Source organism: Cervus canadensis, chromosome 15 (genome assembly GCF_019320065.1).
Source record: "Cervus canadensis isolate Bull #8, Minnesota chromosome 15, ASM1932006v1, whole genome shotgun sequence".
Classification (NCBI taxonomy): domain Eukaryota; kingdom Metazoa; phylum Chordata; class Mammalia; order Artiodactyla; family Cervidae; genus Cervus; species Cervus canadensis.
Window position 1 is genome coordinate 7,864,923 of NC_057400.1, and position 8,106 is coordinate 7,873,028.

An 8,106-nucleotide genomic window follows, 5' to 3' on the forward strand; every position below is an offset into this window, starting at 1 on the left:
TTCTAGCCCTGGTGCTGGACCGAAGGGGTGGCTGGTGAGAGCCTTCCTGCGGTATTGCAGCCACGTGCAGGGAGAATCTTCTAAGAAGCAGACCAGCAAAGGCATCTGCTCTTTGTGCGGCTATGGCAGTGCTTCCGGCCTCCGGTCCCAGTGTCAGAGGGGCTGCGTGACAAACAGCCGCAGGGGGTGGGTGTGTCCCCAGAACAGGGGTGTGTCCCCAGAACAGCCGTGTGGCTGGGGTTTGTCTGACCCTTTTGTGCTCGCCTGAGCAGCATCCAAGTTCCATTCTGAGAGTCTCTTGAAGATGCCAAGAGATACCCAATGAGTTTCAGTGAACCCCTTTATACCTAATCCAGCAGAGGAAAGTCTGCTCACCACAACTTAGAATCCTGACCAACACAGAAAACGACAGAGAGGAACCCTGATGGCAGCATTGGGCCTCTGGATGCAACTGTGTTTGACCCCAGATGTCCCGTCATCCTCCCCAGCTATGTGAGCTGGTAAGTCCCTTCACTTTCTTATGTGGTAGATTAAGGTGTAACCCTGATGCTGGGAGGGACTGGGGGCAGGAGGAGAAGGGGACGGCAGAGGATGAGATGGCTGGATGGCGTCACCGACTCGATGGGCATGAGTTTGAGTAAACTTCGGGAGCTGGTGATGGACAGGGAGGCCTGGCGTGCTGTGATTCATGGGGTCGCAAAGAGTCGGACACGACTGAGTGACTGAACTGAACTGAACTGAACTGAAAGGTGTATTTTTGAAATTTGTAATCAAATGAAACCTGAATAATATTGCAGTCTTAATTACATCACATCATGTCTCTGCTCAGGCATCTCCAGAGACTCCCACGGCGCCAGCTTCAAGTGTCTTACAAAGGCTGCTGTCTTCCTAACTACCTGCTCTGAGTCCTTACCTGTTTCCACATGCTTCATCATCTCTTTACTGTCTTCCCCTGCTCCCACCAACTCCCTCCACCCCCAACCTCTCATTCATATCCTTCTCTCAGCAGCCCCTGCTGGAAGGCACTTCCTCTTCACTCAGCTCATAGCCAGCCGGCAGGTTATTTCAGGGGACTGCAGGGACATCTCTCTAGCCCTAAAGTTTATGCAATGTAAGCTTGTTCGTTCATTTCCTTCTCAACATTCAGGGAAATATATGGATGTGGGAGTTTGACAAGTTATAAATGAAGGGGTGGGTGTCTCATGGGTCCTGTGTGGCTGGTACCTCCAAGCTGAGTGCTTTATGTACACCTCATTAATTCATGCACATCACAAAAAGGAGACTGGTATTGTCATTTGATGACCATGGGAACTGAGGTTCTTGGACTTTAAGTAATTTCCCCAGGGTCACAGAGCTCTTGAGTGTAGAATGAGCTCCTTCGGGGTTCCTAGGTGGTTCTGTCCATGAGGCATGGTCCTCAGTCTGAAAGGGGCAACATTCACAGTGGGACCCAAGATATTCTTCTAAACAAGAAAATGGTTACCACAGTCAATTTAGCCACATCACTGATTGTCTACTGTGTGCAAATTGTTGGGCTATTTTTTCAGGATTCAGTCCCTGACCTCAGGGGCTGCAGAAGGGAAAATAGAAAGGCCTTCAAGGTACTCCAGGTTGGAGAGAACAAACAGGAGCCAGCGGAGGGAAAGGCAATGACTTTGAACTGGAGAGCCCTGGAGCTGGGGCTGGGACCCAAGGTCGGGTAAATAGTGAAGGCCATCCAAGTTACAGGGGCTCCTGTGGGCAGCTACAATAGCCTTGGCCTCAGTAGCCAGGTAGAAATTTTGAAAGTGGGCCTTACTCTGAGCCTCCAAAACTGGGGAGGGTGGCAGTAATTAGGTATGTCACCGATTTCTTCTCCCTTATGAGTATAAAATCTTCTTAATAAGAAATTGATAAACTTGAAAAAATTCTGTATGAAAACTCACTTGCATTCAATGAGTTCCTTCCATCTGCCAGACACTGTGCCTGGTATTTCCTTCCAAGCCCAAGTTTTCTCGCCTGTAAAGGAGACTGATTCTCACCATTCCTGTAAATATCTGAGCATTTACCTTAGTATGTGAAGGCAAATGTTTACACTGATGATGATTATTGCTTTAATAAAGGATATATTACTATGTTTACAATCTTGAGTTTTTAAAGTATGTAACTACTATCTTTTATAACTCTACACATTTAACTTATGCATTTAAAAAAATTAATTTCACTTTACTAGACTACCAAAGGATCCATGGTACAATTAAGAGCCTCTGCTTTTCAAAGATCATTCAGCATAATAAATGCTTTTGAGTCTGTTCCCATGTTTAAAAAAAAAAGAGAGTGATTCTAAGAGCTTGATTGTTGTAGGAGATTAGCAAGAAGGTATAAGAACTGTTTGGCATTCAGCAGTGCTCAGCAGATGGGAGATGCTATGGCTGATCATTACAATGACCACATGTGGAGGGAAGAGGGGGAACCTTCAACCAGAAGTGGATAAAACTGGGGCTTGGGGAAATTATATGACTTCCTGGGGCCCCTTGGCTTCTCATGGGCAGAAGAGGACTGTTGGGCCAGAACTCCCTGCACTTCTCTCTCCAGGTAGGGCTCTCTGGCCTCAGTAGCTGGTCTCGGAGCCAAGAGGGCGCCTATTGAGGTCAGTGTCCTGCTGGTGGAGAATGTACCTTATTCTGTTGTGCTCAGTCGCTCAGTTGTGTCCAACTCTTTGTGACCCCATGGACTGTAGCTCACCAGGCTCCTCTGTCCATAGGATTTTCCAGGCAAGAATATTGGAGTGGGTCGCCATGACTTCCTTCAGGGGATCTTCCCAACCCAGGGATTGAACCCAGGTCTCCCGCGTTGCAGGAGGATTCTTTACCATCTGAGCCACCAGGGAAGCCCCTTCCAATAAGGTACTCAGCCCAGCAACCTCCACATGGGCTTAGTTGTGACTTTGTGGGTATCATTCATTCAGAAACTCAAGGCTTGAGCCTGATATCTGAGGCTGGCACTCTTAGGATGTCAATGTGGATGGCAGAGGTCCTGTTATGGGGGATGGGGACAGTAGTCCTTCATCTCATCTCTGGGCCCTTGTTTGACTCCTGTGGGCAGAACAATGTAGGCTGATCTCCATACTCAAGTCCTCACGGAGGGGTGATGTTTGCCCAAAAGTGGCAGTGTTCTTATTAACTCGGAAAGGCCACTTCCTCCTGGGGAGCATGGCCTGGTACCCCAGGGGGCAGCAGAAGTGACAGGGCAGAGCTGTCTTTGCCCTTCTTTTTTGACTTCTTGTTCAAAGGAAGCTGAACTGGGAGTGGTCTCTGGGACCAGTGATGGGCCACAGGGCAACTAAGAGGACTTGTGGGGACAATCTTGCAAATCCTTTCATGATTTTCAGAAATAATCAGTGAGACGTAAGGTCCTGGTTTGCTTGCTTGTGGGTTGCCATTTCCTCCTCCAGGGGATCTTCCCGACCCAGGGATTGGACCTGTGTCTCCCATGCCTTCTGTGTTGGTAGGCAGATTCTTTACCACTGACCCACCTGGGAATCCTTTAAGGTCCTGGAGTGGTGGGTAAAATCAGTCCAAGAAAAGCCTTATCACAAAGCCTGTGCCTAGCATGATGCTGGGCACACAGGATGTCCCCAATATTACTTCCTAGTTAAGGCATTAATCAGGGTTGTCTCATTAGCTGGGATGCACTTGCTGACTGTTTTCAAATGGAAACCTGTGTGGAATGAGAATCTCTGTTTCCGAGGAGGCGATGCAGGTGGTGGTGGCTCTGGGCTCCTTGGGGAACTGGTCTGCCTGCTTCCCCACCTACCCGGGGCAGGGGCAGCTCCCTCCAGTGGTGCCTGGCTTTCTTTGCAGTGGGAAGGCTTGGCTCCAGGTGGCTGCGGGCTCCTAGCAAGAATGCTTGGGTCTCCTGCAGTGTCTGAGGGCTCTTTTGAGTAAGTCTCTTACTTCGTTCGGTCTCCCAGAACGAAAAATTAGAGCCATCCTAGACCAGCCTCCCCTTCCCACACACCTCATCCTTCCATGGCCCGGTCCGGAGATGGGGGAGTTGGGGAGAAGGGCAGGGGACCTGGAGCAGCAATGGGCAGTGATGGGTGGACAGGCCCTTTCTCTTTGGCTGAGCAGGACTGCCTTCCCATCACTCAATTCCAGTACATTTGATTCTGAGCCACAAGTGGCTTGTTCCTCTCCAAAGAAGCATTTGAATTTTAAAAGAGGACCCTGGAGAGGAAACACTTAACCCAAAGGAATGAATATTTAATGCTGGCATTTCAGGTTCTGTCGGGGAGAGGTCTTAGAGGGGTCTTTCCCAGTGTGCGGCAGAGTACCCTGCAGCTGCTTGCTTCTTCTGCCCGGGAGAAGGCCAGCCTGGCAGAGACCCTCAGGGGAGGCCGTGGGGGAGGACGAGGCGCTGGCTGGGCTCGTTTCCAGCTAACTCTGTGCTTCCCTAAGCAGGCTGTGGGGGGCTGTTAAAGAGGTGGCTCAAGGCTCCAGTCGGGCCTTGATTTTTAAAAATTGGGCCGTAAGGCCCTTCAGGGGAGGCTGCAGTGTGGGAAGTACCCTGGGGTGTGTGGCATGGCCAGATATAAGCTCCCCACGGGACAGAGAAGGTGAAGATGAGGCCTCGATTGTTCTTCGCCCTCAGTAGGGAGTTCGCAGCCCAGGGCTGTGTGCTCCAGGGGTTTCTTGGAAGTGGGGCCATTCAAGGCGCTCCTTGGGTCCTTCCTGCTGAGGGGCTTGAAAGAGAAATTCGGGATTGTCTGTGCCTGTTCCTGTCTTCTGAGGTGACAGGACCCCTTTACAAATGTCCAGCTTGCTCATCCATCCCAGTAGTAGCTGTGGCCACATCAGGATTCGCCTGCTGGCGGGACTGCCCCTCAGGTATAAGCCCACACACAGCTTCCCCCCCTCTACCTCAAGGAGGTGACAACCTCCGGATCAGCGGGCAGTGGTCCTGTGAGGTCTGTTCCTTCTCTCTGACTGGCGTCAGGTCCCCTGCCCTTTCCTCAGGATCCTGGCTCTGGCCTTCACGCTGACCTCCTCGCCTCATCCCCCAGTGCCCACAGCCCCCGAGTCTTCGAGGCCAGCCTGGGCTGCAGAACCATTGCAGGCTTTGCCATCAGACCTGTGTGGGGTCGAATCCAGTACTCCAGTTTACATTGTGAAATTGGGAAGGTTCCTTCATCTTTCTGAGATGTTTCCTTATCTGAAAAATGGGATAATGATGCTTTACATGGTGTTTAGGTAAATTAAGTGTATATAGAAATATATTTAATTAATTTTCCTTACTTTTCCTTTTATCAAGGTACAATTGACATAACACCATATTAGCTTCAGATGTACAACTTAAGGATTTGACATTTGTATACATAAAGATAGATTTTAAATGATTGCTCTACAATTGGCAATTGCTCTGCACCTGTTTTTTTCCCACCTTAATACTATATCTTGAACTATTCTATATTAGTACATAAAGAACCTCATCAATATTTTTATGTTTGCCTGGTGTTCCTTTGTACAAATGGACCATAATTTATTTAGCAGTCCTTTTCTGATGGACATTTAGGTTGTTTACAGTATTTTGCTATTATAAATACTGCTGGGAAAACAGCTTTGTATATTCATCATTTTGTACATATGCCTTTGTGGTTATGAATAGGCTGTCCCTTTCCTTAGGAATTTTCTCTCCTTGTTCTATCTAGCTGGTGAGGGCATCCTGCTTGTTCTTTAGGTGTATCTTCAATGCTGTGTGCCTAGGAAGTCCTTCCAAACTTTTCCAGAGAGTCCCATTGTCCTCTTCTAGTGCCTGTCCTCTCTTTATATCCCTGATAGATTCCTTTTCTCACATTTCATTTATTTGTATGTCTGTTTTTCCTTCTAAAATGTGAACTTCTTGATGATAAGAACTGTATCTCTGTTAACAGCAGAAGCTACAAACATGTATCTCCAGTGCCTAGCCTGGTACTTTTCACATAGTAGGAGCTTAATAACTTTTTGTTGCATAAATGAATAAATAAATAAACTTTATGCATTCAGGAAGTTCATAGTCCAATGGAGCAGGTAAAGATAAGTGCAAAGATAATGATAATGCAAGCAGAAAGCATTAAATGCCACCAAAGATACAGATTAACTATTCTATTCATTGGTTCTCAGCCATGACTACAATGAGGGCCACCTGGGCACTTTCTAAAAGTACTACTACACCTGGGCCTGATCCTCGGAGGGTCTGGTTTATCTGGTCTGGAGTGGAGCCCAGCCACTGGTTACTTAGAAATTTTTCCAAAGGATTCCATTGGCAACCAGTGTAGAGAAACACTGCCATGCTGCTCTAGGCAGTGAACCTGTGGGGATCTTGTTAAAATACAAATTCTGAGTCAGCAGATGTGGCTGGGGCCTGAGGCTCTGCATTTCTATCAAGAGCCTAAATGTTGTCCATGCTGCTGGTCCCAGGACTGTACTTGGAGTGGCGGTGCTTCTCTAGAGCAGTTGTCGTCAACCCTGGCTTTCATCAGCATCCCGCTCCCAAGATGACCTCCAGGCCAGCTAAGTCAAGGTCTCAGTCAGTTCTGGACACTGTCACAGCATAGCAGGGACTGTGTGGCTCCAATAAATGCTTATCTCTGACAGTTCCAGATGCTGGAATTGGAGATCAGGGTGCCGGCATGGTCAGGTTCTTGGTGAGGGCCCTCTTCTGGGTTATGTCTGCAGATGGTCCTCCGTGATGTGTGCAGAAATAAGGAGAGAGGGAGAGAGAGAGAGGGTTCTGGTGTCTCTTCTCATAAAGGCACTAATCCCATCCTCAGGGCCCCACCCTTACAACCTCATTTAAACCTAGTCACCTCCTCAAGGCCCCATCTTCAAATGCCATCACATCAGTAATCAGGGCTTCAATATATGGATTTTGGGGGCATACAAACATTCAGAATCTCTGGGTTTGGAACCTAGCTATTAATATTTTTTAAAGTTTCCAAATGATTCCAATGTGGATGTAGCAGTTCTTTCTAGCTATGTGGAAGGAGTCCACTTTTCCTGGAAGAGATGATACTGTGAAATGGTGAGGAGAAAATTTCATGGGAGGGAACCTGCGTAAATGATCTCTAATTGCTCTCCTAGTTCTAATATTCTTTGATAACCCTGGTTAGATTGGAGGACAGGAGACCTGGGAATCTTTGTCTGTATGCCCTTAGGCAATTCATTCATTCGTTAATTCACTCATACACATATTTGTTGAATGCCAGGTATTAGGTTCTGAGGAAATATTAATAGCAATGAACAAGACAGATCTGAAGGTCTGATCCCTACTCTCGCGGAGCTCATTGGAAAGCAGTGAATTCAGACAATTAACCTAGGAATTATCATGGAGTATAATCAATGTTATGATAGGGAAAGCATAGAATAAAGTTCCAGGTTCCTAGCTGATCAGATAGATGAATATAATGAAGCTTTTCCTTTCTACATCACAAGGTGTGATGAATATCACATAGGACAATGGGTTTGAGAAAGCTATGCAACTGTGTCTAAGGTCTGAAAGCATGTGACACATGGACACTCAGAATATATGTCTAATGGGACAGAAAGGATCTAATTGACAGTCAGAGAAACCTACAAGGCCCCAGCCACCAGCACGTTTTCCCGGATGACTTTGGGTTTTTTTCAGAAGACTTGGATTTAACTCCAGTGCTTTCTGGGCCGCCAACACCCACACAGGCACTTAGCAGAGTGTGATTTTCAATGGAGTTGATTTTATATAGACTCTCCATTGATCACAGCCATGGAAATGACACAGTTCTTCAATAAGGGATGTGCAAAGTGGCCTTGGCAGAGTAGCAGAGAGAAGGGTGGGTCACCCACCTGCTAGCTGCTCGGGACCCTCCAACCACCTTCAGCAGTACCTCTGAGGCAGCTGGCACTGCAGGGCCCGGATTTACAGCTGAAATCCCAGGTGATCCTGGACCCAAGCTGCCTGTGTGAGATGACATGCAGATGACTGCGTTAATGTGCCGGTGAAAGGGTGAGCGCTTCCAATTCCTTTCATCTTTCATCTCTCACAGCTGGGATGCCCCACCGGAGACCAGACAGTGCTATGGGAAATGGGGCAAGGAGAATGCAGCCCTCCTGG